The following is a 14,683-nucleotide window of genomic DNA, read 5'->3' on the forward strand; positions in this document are numbered from 1 at the left end:
CCAAAAATTAGAACAAGAGAAGGAAGACCGCCCCCCCCCCCCGCAAACTTGTTTTGTGAGGATCAAAAACTAGACAGAGTCGTTTCAAGAAGAAAAATTATAGGCCAACCTCTGAAATGAATGTATACATATTTAATCCCTACACAAATTATAAACTATTTGTGTTGAGAACCATAAAAAAATAATTTTGGTTTTGGCATGGTGGTGTAAGTGCACTATAGCCCATACTTTTCCCGGATCACGACTGAAAACTCTGAAGAAATACAAAAACAGATCTCTAATTTTAAGTTGAAAAGTGAGAAAATAAAACAACAACAACAGCAACAACAAGAAAGGTTAATGTTAGAAGACAGTCAAAACTTGAAGAAGCAATTGCACAGGATTGAGTTTCTGTGTGTGTGTGTGTGTGTGCACATGTGTGTGTTTAAAATTTTCTCTTGTGGCCTTACCCCAAGGATGAGACCCAGTTGTGAAACACCACAGGGATGGTGGTAATGGTCTCTGTGGCTAAAACTCTGATAGGAAGCCCATGTTTCTGGCCAGGGGAACAACAACAACAAAAGCCCCTGGAGGCTATAGAGTGAGGGAGAAGTCCCAGAGTAGAGAAAAAAGTCTGTAGAAGAACCCCTAATCCTATGAATGAAACTGTACACCTCAGAATAAGCTGAGCTGTGCCTATATAAACAACTCAAAAAGAGTAAACTATACATATTAATGAAGGTTATAATTTTACAGATGCAAGAAGCTCAGCAAACCCCAAACAGGATAACCTCAAAGAAAACCAGGTATACTAGGCAAATTATAATCAAATTGCTAAAATCCAAAGATGAAGAAAAATCTTTAAAATAACTAGAGAAAAATGACATTATGTACTGGGACACAGCTGTTTGTTTTTGTTTTGTTTTTATTGAAGTATAGTTGATTTACAATTTTGTATTAGTTTCAGGTATACAACATAGTGATTTAATATTTTTATAGATGGTACTCCACTTAAAGTTCTTATAAAATACTGGCTATATTCCCTGTGCTTATTTTATTTTATAGCTTATTTTATACATAACAATTTGTACCTCTTAATCCCCTGCCCCTATCGTGCATCTTCCTCCTTCCCTCTCCCCACTGGTAACCACTAGTTTGTTCTGTATATCTGTGAGTCTGTTTCTGTTTTGTTATATTCATTCATTTGTTTTACATTTTAGATTGCACATATAAGTGATAACACACAGTGTGTGTCTTTCTCTGTCAAACTTATTTCACTAACCATAATACCCTCCAGAAGACAGTGGAACATTTTAAAGTGGTTAAAGAACTGTCAAGCCATAATTTTATATCCACTGAAAATATTGTTCAGGAATGAAGGCAAAATTAAAGTTAAGAAAATTAATCACTAGCCAGACCTGCTCAAAAAAGGAACATAAAAGACCAAAGGAAGGGGAATGATATGAAATTAATACTTCAGATCTTCAGGAATAAAGAAAGAACACAGAAATGGTAAATATTAGGATAAATGTAAACAATAACAATAATAACTGTTTTTCTGCTTACATTTATTTAAGAAAGTAAAAATTAATTGCTCAAAGGTTTTCAATGTATATTAATGCAATAAATATAACCTAAAATTCAGTAGGGCAAAAGGACTTATAAAGTAGCAACATGTCTAAGTTTTAAGTGAAGTGATACAATAATAACTCTTAGTAGACCATGAAAATTTAGGTAGGCATATTATTATCTCTGGAATAAACAATAACAGCAACAACAATTATTATTATTATTATTATTCAAAGGGGTATAGCCAAAAAACCAACAGACACAAAAATCAGCCAATAGATACAAATTACAATAAGATACTAAAAAATATTTAAACAGTTCAAAAGTAGACAGGGAAGTGAGAACAGGGGAACAACAGCAACAAAATAATAAAATAGTAGACCTAAAACAATTATAACAATAATTATATGCAATGCTAACAGTCTGAACTAGTGATTGGCAAATTTTCTCTTAAAGAAACAAATAGTAAATATTTTCTTCTTGAGAGCTGTATGGTCTCGGTCTCAACTACTCAACTTTACTGTTGCAGCATAAACACAGCCATCAACAATAAGTAAATGAAAGGTCACGGCTGTGTCTGATTTAAAATTGTATTTACAAAATTAGATGGCTGGCCTGTGGGCCATTTTTTGCTGACTCCTTATATAAACACTCCAATTAAAGGACAGAGAATGTCAGAGCTGATACAACAAAGCAAGTTCTTACTGTATATTACTTAAAATATAAAAATACAGATCGAGTGAAAGTAAGCAAATGGAAAATAATAATAAACCATGTAATCTTGAGACATAAGAAGGGTTGAGGAAATATATTTAGTATCAATAAAGTGGACCTCAAGACAAAGTATATTATTAGAGATAAAGAGGAATGTTTCATAATAGTGAAAGGGACATTCATCAGGAAGACATAAGAATTATAAAGGTATATGTGCCTAATACCAGTTTTCAAATACATGAAGCATAAATTGACAGAACTTAAGGGAAAAATAGACAATTCCATAGTTATAGTAGTAAATTATAATGCCACCATTTAACCAATTAATGGAACATTTAGACAAAAATCAACAAAGACATAAAAGATTTGAATTATCAACAACCCTTATTTTATAAATATCGAAAACTACATGCAACTAGAGAATATATTTTCTTTTCCCATGTACATAGTACATTCACCAAATTAGACCCTATGCCACTCAATAGATGTCTCAATAAATTAATATATTAAAAGGTGATCAACATCATATAAGTGAATTGTCTGACCATAACATGATTACAACAGAAATCAATGACAATAAGTTATTGAAGAAAACTTCAAATATCTGGAAATTAAATAACACTTTGAAATGATTCATGGGGTTAAAACGTATGTACAACATAATAGAAAAGTATTTTGAAATGAATGACAGGGAAAATACAGTATATCATAATTTGTGGGTTGAAGCTAAAGTCATACTTAGAGGAAAACTTATAAATTTAAATGCTTATATTAGAAAAGAAAAGCAGTGTAAAACTAATGACTTAAGAATATGCTTTAATGTAGAAGTAATTAAGAGGTAAGTAGATAAAAGAAAATAAAGATAAAATAAATCAATGAAATAGAAAACAGATGAAAAAGAAAGCCAACAGCTCATTATTTGAAGCTGTTGAGTATAAACAAAATTAACAAACCTCTCTAGTTAGCCTGATCAAGAAAAAAGGAGAGAACACAGATCATCAAAATTAGGAATCAAAACGGGGTTATCAGTAAAGATCCGTAAGGTCCAGATGGTTTCATAGGTAAATTCTATTAAATAGTCCAGGAAGAAATAACAAAAATAATATGCAAAGATTTTCAAAAAAACACAAACAAAAATTGAGATGGAGGAATCACTGCTCAAGTGAGGCCAGCATAATCCTAATACCAGAACCTTTAAAAAATATTATATGAAAAAGACAATTACAGAAAAACATCCTTCATGAATATGAATGCAAAAAAAATCCTTAACGAATACTAGCAAACCAAATCCAATAATATATTAAAAGGGTAATGTATTGCCACTGACTAGAAACATTTAAAAAAAAAGCATCACAAGAAAGATGTTTTTATTCCAGGAATGCAAGATTGTATTAACACTCAGAAATTAATTACTGTAATTTACTACATTAACTAAATGAAAGAAAGAGCAAGATCTTTTTTGACCCACTTCTTAGAGTATTGGAAATAAAAACAAAAATAAACAAATGGGACCTAATGAAACTTAAAAGCTTTTGCACAGCAAAGGAAACTACAAACAAGACAAAAAGACAACCCTTAGAATGGGAGAAAATATTTGCAAATGAATCAACGGACAAGGGATTAACCTCCAAAATATATAAACAGCTCATGCAGCTCAATATTAAAAAAACAGACAACCCAATCCAAAAATGGGCAGAAGACCTAAATAGACATTTCTCCAAAGAAGACATACAGATGGCCAAGAAGCACGTGAAAAGCTGCTCAATATCACTAATTATTAGAGAAATGCAAATCAAAACTACAATGAGGTATCACTTCACACCAGTTAGAATGGGCATCATCAGAAAATCTACAAACAACAAATGCTGGAGAGGGTGTGGAGAAAAGAGAACCCTCTTGTACTGTTGGTGGGAATGTAAATTGATACAGCCACTATGGAGAACAGTATGGAGGTTCCTTAAAAAACTAAAAATAGAATTACCATATGACCCAGCAATCCCACTCCTGGGCATATACCCAGAGAAAACCATAATTCAAAAAGGCACATGCACCCCAATATTCATTGCAGCACTATTTACAATAGCCAGGTCATGGAAGCAACCTAAATGCCCATCGACAGACGAATGGATAAAGAAGATGTGGTACATATATACAATGGAATATCACCCAACCATAAAAAGGAACGAAATTGGGTCACTTGTATAGACGTGGATGGATCTAGAGACTGTCATACAGCATGAAGTAAGTCAGAAGGAGAAAAACAAATATCGTATATTAACGCATATGTGTGAAACCTAGAAAAATGGTACAGATGAACCGGTTTGCAGGGCAGAAATTGAGACACAGATGTAGAGAACAAACATATGGACACCAAGGGGGGAAAGCGGTGGGAGGTGGGGGTGGTGGTGTGATGAACTGGGAGATTGGGATTGACATGTATACACTGATGTGTATAAAACTGATGACTAATAAGAACCTGTTGTATAAATAAATAAATAAATAAAAGAAATTACTGTAATTTACTACTTTAACTAAATGAAAGAGAAATGTCTTACAACTATTTCAATATATGCAGAAAAAATATCAGATTAAATTAACATTTTAGCCAATTAAGAATCAACGGAAATTTTCCTCACATGAAAAAGGATATCTGGGGAAAAAAAAACTGCAACAAATATCTAACTTAATGGTATTTTAAAGCTTTCCCTTTGACATTAGGAATGAGAGTCATAAACACTTAAGTGCTATGACACTTTAATTAACATTGTTCTAGAAGTTCTGATCAGGAATAAAAGATAAGAAAAAGAATCATATAAGAACTGGAAAGTAAGAAATAAAATTCTCATTATTTGCAGGTAATATGACTGCATACATAACAAATACAAAGGAATGCAAAATCAAATTATAATTAGTAGATGAATTAGCCAGGTTTCTGGATAAAAGGTCAATATAAAAAAAGCAATTGCAGAGCACAGGTTTCTGCCTGCTCTGGTGAGTCTTGGCATGGTGGAAGGGCCTTCCCCTCCCGGCTTCCTTTTGTAAAATTACGCTCACTCTTTGCTCTCTCTGCCTTAGGCATGAGGGCACCCAGAGGTTATCTTAAGAAATACAGTCTCTCAGCTCCTTCTTGTTTAAGTGGATTTGGATTTGAATTGGAAGGTTTCTCCACTTCGGTCAGAGAGAATACGGCAGAGCAGAGGTTGTTGAAGTTAACGGTGGTGGTGTTTGATCCACGGTGGGCTTTAGGAGCTGTGAGGCAGGATTGCTCTGCCTGCAAGTCAGTTGCAGACGCCTGTGCTCTGGACCTCAAAATATAGGCCTGAAAAAAAGAAGAAGAAACAAAATATAGGCCTGGAACCTGCTAACCTCTGCGGCCTCGATGCCTCTGCCACCAGCTGGTGTTGGGGACACTCCCCGTTCTCAGGCCACGTTGGCAGTGAGGACATCTCCCCAAGCCAAGGCCCTTGCTCCTCTTATTTTGGGCGGAGGCCAGAGAACAAAGCAGGATATCTAAATTCTGGGTGAGTGGGACTGGGCAGGGGGATGTCAAAAAGAAAAAAAGCAATTGCAATTCTATGAACTGGCAAAAAATTGTTAGAAATGAAATTTTCTAAAATATAATATAGACAATAGCATCGAAAATATCAAATACCCAGGAATGATCTAACAAAAATTTGTACAAGACCTTTATGCAGAAAACCAAAAAGTGTAATTGAGAAAAAAAAATGCATGAAGTCTCAAATACATATATAAATATATATATTTGTTTCTATGTCAATGCGTATGTATATGTATATATGTATGCATGTGTAAATATATACATACTACATATATATGTATATATGTATATGTATACACACGCATACGTATCATGAATTGTACGACCCAGTATTATAGAACTGGCAAATATCCCCAGACTGATGTACAAATTTAATGCAGTGCCAATCAAAATCTTAAAAAGATATTTATTGAACTTTACAAACTAATGAGAAAGTTCATGTGGAAAAGCAAAGGGGCAAAAATAGGTTATATACTCCTACAAAAGAATATGTTCATCATTAATGCTATCCACTAAATATTTCCTTTTCTCCCCCTGCCTGAGCCAATGAGTGGCCACGTGGCTTATTTGTCAATGAATGTGAAAGTGCCATGTGTTACTTCTGGGTGGAAGCTTTAAGAGCCAGTGTAGCCAATTTACTACACTCTCTCTACTTTCCTCTACCAAGGTAATTAATTAGCAATAAGTGCAAGAGATTGGCTGCTCTTTCAGCCTGGGTCACAGAATTAGGAGAGATCAAGTAGATTCTCTAGGCAGCCCAAAATGGACATATATAGTGATCAAGGAAAACAAAATAGAAAAATTCTGTTGTTACAGGCCTCTGCAATTTAGGGTGGTTTATCATTACTGCAGTTTAACATAATCTATCGTGACTGAAGTATGTATAGTATTGGAAGTAGTTGCTCTTTGGGACTTATCAAGACTTATTATAAAGCTATAGTAACTAAGACCATGTTGTACTGAATCAAGCATAAACAAATAGAGATGAAGAAATACACCTTTATTATGATCATTTGACACTAGAAAGGATTGGGGAAAATATGCTGTTTTCAGTAAATGATACCATGACAGTGAGATACATAATAAGAAAATAAAACTTGAATTCTGCTTCATACTCTACACAAACACCAATCCATGTGGATTAGTAACTTAAATGTAAGAGGCAAAACATAAGTTTTTAGAAGATAATGTGGAAGAATATCTTCATGTGCTTGGGATAAAAACAAAACTTTTTTCATGGGAACAAAAAGCATTAAAAAAAATAAGGAATTATTGTACTACATTAAAACTACAGGCCCATTATTATCAACATACATCTATAAGAGAGTGAAAATATAATATAAGCCTCCACATGGGAAAATATATTTGCAAATTATATAACTGACACTGGGCTCATATCTAGAAGATATACACATATAAATATATAACATACAGGGCTTCCCTTGTGGCTCAGTGGTTAAGAATCCGCCTGCCAGTGCAGGGGACATGGGTTCGAGCCCTGGTGTGGGAAGATCCCACATGCCACGGAGCAGCTAGGCCCGCAAGCCACAACTACTGAGCCTGCGCTCTAGAGCCCACGAGCCACAACTACTGAGCCCGCGCACCACAACTACTGGAGCCTGCACACCTAGAGCCCATGCTCCACAGCAAGAGAAGCCACCGCAATGAGAAGCCCGCGCACCGCAACAAAGAGTGGCTGCTGCTTGCCGCAACTAGAGAAAGCCCGTGCACAGCAATGAAGACCCAGCACAGCCAAAAATAAAATAAATAAAATAAATACATTTAAATATATATATATAACATACATATCTATATATAATGAATGAATACCATGTTTATACAGATATTATATATAATATGAGCAATATATGTACATATAAATATAGACATATAAAATATACAAAGACAGAAAATCCAGTCGAAAAATGGCAATGGGCAAGTGACTTAAATATGCTGTTCAAAAAGGACAAAATCCAAATGTCCTATAAACATGTAAAAAAGCTGTCTAACCTCTTTAATTTTCAGGGGTCTCTAAACAGAAACAGCAAATGTATTACTTCCAGAATGGCTACAATTTAAAAGGCTGAAAATACCAAGAACTGATGAAGATGTTGAATATAAAGAATACTCATATATTGCTGGGAGTTTAAATTGGTATGGATGGGGACTTCTCTGGTGGCACAGTGGTTAAGAATCTGCCTGCCAATGCAGGGGACACGGGTTCGAGCCCTGGTCCGGGAAGATCCCACATGCCGCGGAGCAACTAAGCCCATGCGCCACTACTGAGCCTGTGCTCTAGAGCCCGAGGGCCACAACTACTGAAGCCCGCGTGCCTAGAGCCTGTGCTCCACAACAAGAGAAACCACCTCAATGAGAAGCTCGTGCACCGCAACGAAGAGAAGCCCCAGCTCACACCAACTAGAGAAAGCCCGCTCGCAGCAACAAAGACCCAATGCAGCCAAAAATAAATAAATAAATAAATTTATTTAAAAAATAAAATAAAATAACAATCTGTTTCTGATATTATGGAAAATATGAATATCACATTGCTACACTGAATTTTGAAAATAAATAAGTAAATAAATAAATAAATGGGTATGGATGGATGCTAACTTGTTTGGCATTGTCTCTTAAAGTGGAAATGCGTACATTCTATGACCCAATAATTTCACTCTCAGACATATACCCTGAAGAGATTCATGCATATAAGCATGAGGAGATATATAGAAAATGTTTATGGCAGATTACTTGTAATAGCCCCAAACTAGAAATAGAAAAGTGTTTGATAGTAGAATGGAGAAATAATTTGCTTTATATTTATATAATGGAAAAAGCTAACAAAATGAATGACATATTTACATATGATAACCTGGATGAATCTTAGAAGTATAATATTGACTAAAGAGCCAGGCATAGAGTTGGCTGCTTTTATAAATTTCAGAAACAGATGAAACTAAGCTATAATGTTTAGAAATGCATATATATACAGTACAATTATAAAGGAAAAGAAAGATATAGGGATGTGTAAGTCATGGCAATATTTCTCTTTCTCAAATCGGGTGTTGTTGTGATGAGTTTAAAGCTACACATTCTGTTTTTATGTTTTTATTTTGTTTTATTCCACTACATAAAGCTTAAAAGAAGAAAATATCCTACCCATTCATCTCTAATATTTTTTATCAGTATTTAAAATTCATATCTAAATGTATTTTGTTAAGTCACTGTGAGAAATTATAGGATTAATTATAGAAACTATACTATAATATGATTAATTATAAGAACAACTGCCCTCATCGTTTATGTTTTCCAACTAGAAGATAATGCCTTTTTACATAAATCTTTTCCCAAACCAGTAGAAGGGCAATAGAAAACTTGGTTTATTTGGTCCTGGAAAATTTTAAATAATGAGAAGTACACAGTATATATTTTCTCTTTCCATGAAATGCAAGAAAGTTGTTGATATTATTTAACAGAATAGCTTGAGATATTTTATTAAATTTTCTTCTGATACCTTTGTATTTATTAGACTGTGAACTTTATTTTTTTTTTTTTTTGGTTTTTTGGGGTTTTTTTTAACATCTTTATTGGAGTATAATTGCTTTACAATGGTGTGTTAGTTTCTGCTTTATAACAAAGTGAATCAGCTATACATATACATATATCCCCATATCTCCTCCCTCTTGCATCTCCCTCCCACCCTCCCTATCCCACCCCTCCTGGTGGTCACAAAGCACAAAGCTGATCTCCCTGTGCTATGCGGCTGCTTCCCACTAGCTATCTATTTTACATTAGGTAGTATATATGTCTATGCCACTCTCTCACTTCGTCCCAGCTTACCTCATATGGGTTTTGTGAGGAATAAATGATCCTCTAGGCAGAGTTTCTGGAGCATACTAAGTGCTTGATACATGTTTGCTGTCATTGATATTGTTAATATCGTTGTTGGACACTTCAACTCATTTTTTTCTAGTCAAAATTCTACTCTTTCAAGATTCTTTTTTTTTTTTTTTAACATCTTTTTTGGAGTATAATTGCTTTACAATGGTGTGTTAGTTTCTGCTTTATAACAAAGTGAATCAGTTATACATATACATATGTTCCCATATCTCTTCCCTCTTGCATCTCCCTCCCTCCCGCCCTCCCTATCCCACCCCTCTAGGTGATCACAAAGCACCGAGCTGATCTCCCTGTGCTATGCGGCTGCTTCCCAGTAGCTATCTATTTTATGTTTGGTAGTGTATATATGTCCATGCCACTCTCTCACTTTGTCACAGCTTACCCTTCCCCCTCCCCATATCCTCAAGTCCATTCTCTAGTAGGTCTGTGTCTTTATTCCCGTCTTACCACTAGGTTCTTCATGACCTTTTTTTTTTTTTCCCTTAGATTCCATATATATGTGTTAGCATACTGTATTTGTTTTTCTCTTTCTGACTTACTTCACTCTGTATGACAGACTCTAACTCCATCCACCTCACTACAAATAACTCCATTTCGTTTCTTTTTATGGCTGAGTAATATTCCATTGTATATATGTGCCACATCTTCTTTATCCATTCATCCGATGATGGACACTTAGGTTGCTTCCATGTCCTGGCTATTGTAAATAGAGCTGCAATGAACATTTTGGTACATGACTCTTTTTGAATTATGGTTTTCTCAGGGTATATGCCCAGTAGTGGGATTACTGGGTAGTATGGTAGTTCTATTTTTAGTTTTTTAAGGAACCTCCATACTGTTCTCCATAGTGGCTGTATCAATTTACATTCCCACCAACAGTGCAAGAGGGTTCCCTTTTCTCCACACCCTCTCCAGCATTTATTGTTTCTAGATTTTTTGATGATGGCCATTCTGAGTGGTGTGAGATGATATCTCATTGTAGTTTTGATTTGCATTTCTCTAATGATTAATGATGTTGAGCATTCTTTCATGTGTCTGTTGGCAATCTGTATATCTTCTTTGGAGAAATGTCTATTTAGGTCTTCTGCCCATTTTTGGATTGGGTTGTTTGTTTTTTTGTTATTGAGCTGCATGAGCTGCTTGTAAATTTTGGAGATTATTCCTTTGTCAGTTGCTTCATTTGCAAATATTTTCTCCCATTCTGAGGGTTGTCTTTTGGCCTTGTTTATGGTTTCCTTTGCTGTGCAAAAGCTTTTAACTTTCATTAGGTCCCATTTGTTTATTTTTGTTTTTATCTCCATTTCTCTAGGAGCTGGGTCAAAAAAGATCTTGCTGTGATTTATGTCATAGAGTGTTCTGCCTATATTTTCCTCTAAGAGTTTGATAGTGTCTGGTCTTACATTTAGGTCTTTAATCCATTTTGAGTTTATTTTTGTGTATGGTGTTAGGGAGTGTTCTAATTTCATGCTTTTACATGTACCTGTCCAGTTTTCCCAGCACCACTTATTGAAGAGGCTGTCTTTTCTCCACTGTATATGCTTGCCTCCTTTATCAAAGATAAGGTGACCATATGTGTGTGGGTTTATCTCTGGGCTTTCTATCCTGTTCCGTTGATCTATATTTCTGTTTTTGTGCCAGTACCATACTGTCTTGATTACTGTAGCTTTGTAATATAGTCTGAAGTCAGGGAGCCTGATTCCTCCAGCTCCATTTTTCGTTCTCAAGATTGCTTTGGCTATTCGGGGTCTTTCGTGTTTCCATACAAATTGTGAAATATTTTGTTCTAGTTCTGTGAAAAATGCCAGTGGTAGTTTGATAGGGATTGCATTGAATCTGTAGATTGCTTTGGGTAGTAGAGTCATTTTCACAATGTTGATTCCTCCAATCCAAGAACATGGTATATCTCTCCATCTATTTGTATCATCTTTAATTTCTTTCATCAGTTAGACTGTGGACTTTATATTAAAAGCAAACCAAACACGATTATCCCACAGATTGAAATTGAGTGTTGACTTCATTTTTCCTGAGATGATAGCTTATTCACTAATATGATGTGGTCATATAAGTTTAGTGTATGGAATATTCAAGAGATTTATTAGTTTGAACCTAGAATATATTACTAAAAATAAGATAGGGATTTTTTTTTTTTCTAAAAAGCAATCCCAATTTATATATATTAAAATGCTCCTCTGGCTTGGTTTTTTAATTACATACTCACAAAATCCTTGAAATAGAAAATGGGCCAAAGTGACGTTTGCAGTCTCAGCAACTCAAACCTTGCTTGAAATGATTAGTTATCCTTTTCCACACCCCTAATACAGGGTCTTCTCAAGCATTAGAAAATGCTTAACATCAAGTCTTGAGTAAAGATTTCCTGCCTATACTAGAGGAGAAGGAATTTTATAGGTTTATAGGTAAAAAGAAGGAGAAGGAAATTTACTAGGAGGTTGGTCATTTACTGGGAAGCTGGCCATCCTGTATCTTTCATGGTTAGCATATTAAAATATTTAATACCAAAAGGGACATTATAGCTGATGAAACCTTGGGTCAATTTTCTGTGTGAAGTAAATCCTAAAGTATCATTAAATCTTTTGCATTAATTTGTTTCAAGGTCTGAAGCAGTAAATAAAACTACTGATGGAGCCGGTAAATAGAATAGGTTTTTCATTTAGCTCAAAAGTAGATAGAATAAAATTAAAATGCTGAAGAACAAATACATATCTCAAAAAGGTTTAGCTAAATTTTGAATAAGGATAATTCAAAAATTTTCATTGATTCCCTTATTTCACCATGAGAAGAAACTTTTAAAATCCTCTTATAGTTGCAAATTGGATGTTGTTACATGCTGCTCATAGCTTCTCTCATAATTGAAATGAGCTTGTGAGATAAACAGAGATGCTGAATAGAAATATTTTGAATAACTCTAATAGAGCTTTACTCCTCCCACCTTAAGAAATGTAATTCATTTGTGGTTTTTTTTTTTTAACAAACAAAAATAAATTTAAAAATAAAAAAATTTCTTGTAATTCTTCTACCAGAAATAATAGAGTAATACTTTGGTGTACATCCTTTTTAGATTATTCAGTGATAGGTAGATATCTCTACGCATAAAACCAAATTGTATCACACTCCTATTGTTAATCTTTTCTTTCACTTAAGATGCTTTGAACCCTTCTCCATGTTATTAAATCTTGTCCTGCAATGTAACTCTTCATGGCTGTATAGTATTTCATTAAAAAGCTGTATTACAATTTACTTAACCAATCTCCATTTTGGTCATTTATTATGTACTATTTATTTATTAAACACTACTGTGGTGTTGTTAAGTTAAATTTCAATATACATCTTTGGTTATTACATTAGAGTACATTTCTGAAAGTGAATTGCTATTTCAAAGTCTGCACATTTAAAATTTTTAAAATATGCATTGCAAAATACTCTTCACACGTAGAAATAGGAGTTTCTTAAATGAGTCTATAGCAGCCATTTGATAATCTGCCTCTCTTAAGCGTTGTAAAGTTAAAATCCACTGAGTAGCAAGGGAAAGAATAAAAAAATCCTCTCCCCTGGGATGAGCATGTGTTTTACAACCTAACAGTTCATCCATTAAAAAAAAAAAAAAAAGTGTTGACTTTGTACAATGTCAGCATCACTTTTAAGTCTTAGAATCACAGAATACTGAAGGAAACATATGTTATGGAGGAAAGATGATGACTTCTATAGAAGGACATTTTGCCTAATGATATGTTAGAATTTTTTTCATGGGTTAATAGAAGACTGAGTGAGAGGTATATTCATTGTAAAAACATTTTTATAACATATGTAAGTAGCTTAGATACAGGGAAAAAAATTACAACTAATCAGGACTTGATAGAAAAAAAAAATTACTGGAATTCTAATACACTAACATTTTTGCAAGGGATCTGGAAGTAGAAGTACAGAATAAAAACACCAAGGAGATGCCAAATTGGTGTGATTAAATTTGAGGAAGTAGTTACACTTTTGGAAGATTGAGAAGAAATGAAAGAGATCAGATTCTTTTGTGATAAATATGCTTTAGATTTAAAAGGAAATAATTCAAGCCACCCCTGTATGATGATGAGATTTGGACAGGAAATAATAACAAGAAGAACCTGAGCATTACTGTAGATTCTCTACTGAAATTGTTGGATTGATTTTTTTAACAAATGGGTTAAAAATGTTGGTAATGATTAAGATTTGTTTGAGAATAAAATCCCCAGAATGGGTTAGCCTATGCCATAAATATGGAATGTAGGTCTAATTGCTATACTTTGATTTAAAAAAAAATTGGATATGGAAAAGATCCAGGTAAAATTAGAAGAATTTGTATATAAGGATCATCCATTTTAAAAGATAAAGCCGGAGAGGGAATAATTTCTAATTTCACACAGTTTTGGAAGGTATATAAAAGGTGAACACAGACTTATCAATTTATAAACTAGAACTTGGAATGTAGCTCTGTTCATCAATCAACATCCACCTAGACCCAAGTCTGGCTCTTCCAAATTCCAGATAACCTTAGATGAGGTAGTTTTGTCTCTATCGCTTTCTTTGTTTTGTTTTTTTAAGAATTGCTTTAAAAGTAAAATACACCTAAAGATACTGCTACTCATGCTCACCTTCAGTAATTTATGTGAAAAATGGCTCAACCTCATTTTTGCAACTTAGAACTTCTGTACTAATGACTTTTGATCCGGGTTTTGTCCCAGAAACCATTTTTATTTTTTATGTCCAAAGCATAAGATACCTGTGGCATATCTCTCTCAATCAGTGGTCAAGTGATTCTTTCTTGCACTGTATCTGTTTCTCCTGATCTCAGAAATGACCATTTAACTTTCTGGTGTGATCTCCTCTAAACCATAAGCTACCAAAGTGAATTTCATGTACAACAAATAACCTGTATTTCAAGTGAGACCATTCCAAAAGTACCAGCCACCTAGTCAT

The 14,683-nt window shown here is 34.2% G+C and overlaps 1 protein-coding gene and 1 pseudogene across 1 annotated transcript in view; one reads left to right on the forward strand and one right to left on the reverse strand.

Annotated features, from left to right (window-relative positions):
* Window positions 1–5,708, reverse strand: part of LOC133090011 (transmembrane protein 33-like) — a 61,560-nt pseudogene extending 55,852 nt beyond the window's left edge.
* Window positions 1–14,683, forward strand: part of CTNNA3 (catenin alpha 3) — a 1,728,069-nt gene that overhangs the window by 1,174,650 nt on the left and 538,736 nt on the right. The window lies entirely within an intron of this gene.

The sequence above is a fragment of the Eubalaena glacialis genome, chromosome 1 (genome assembly GCF_028564815.1).
Source record: "Eubalaena glacialis isolate mEubGla1 chromosome 1, mEubGla1.1.hap2.+ XY, whole genome shotgun sequence".
NCBI classification, from domain to species: domain Eukaryota; kingdom Metazoa; phylum Chordata; class Mammalia; order Artiodactyla; family Balaenidae; genus Eubalaena; species Eubalaena glacialis.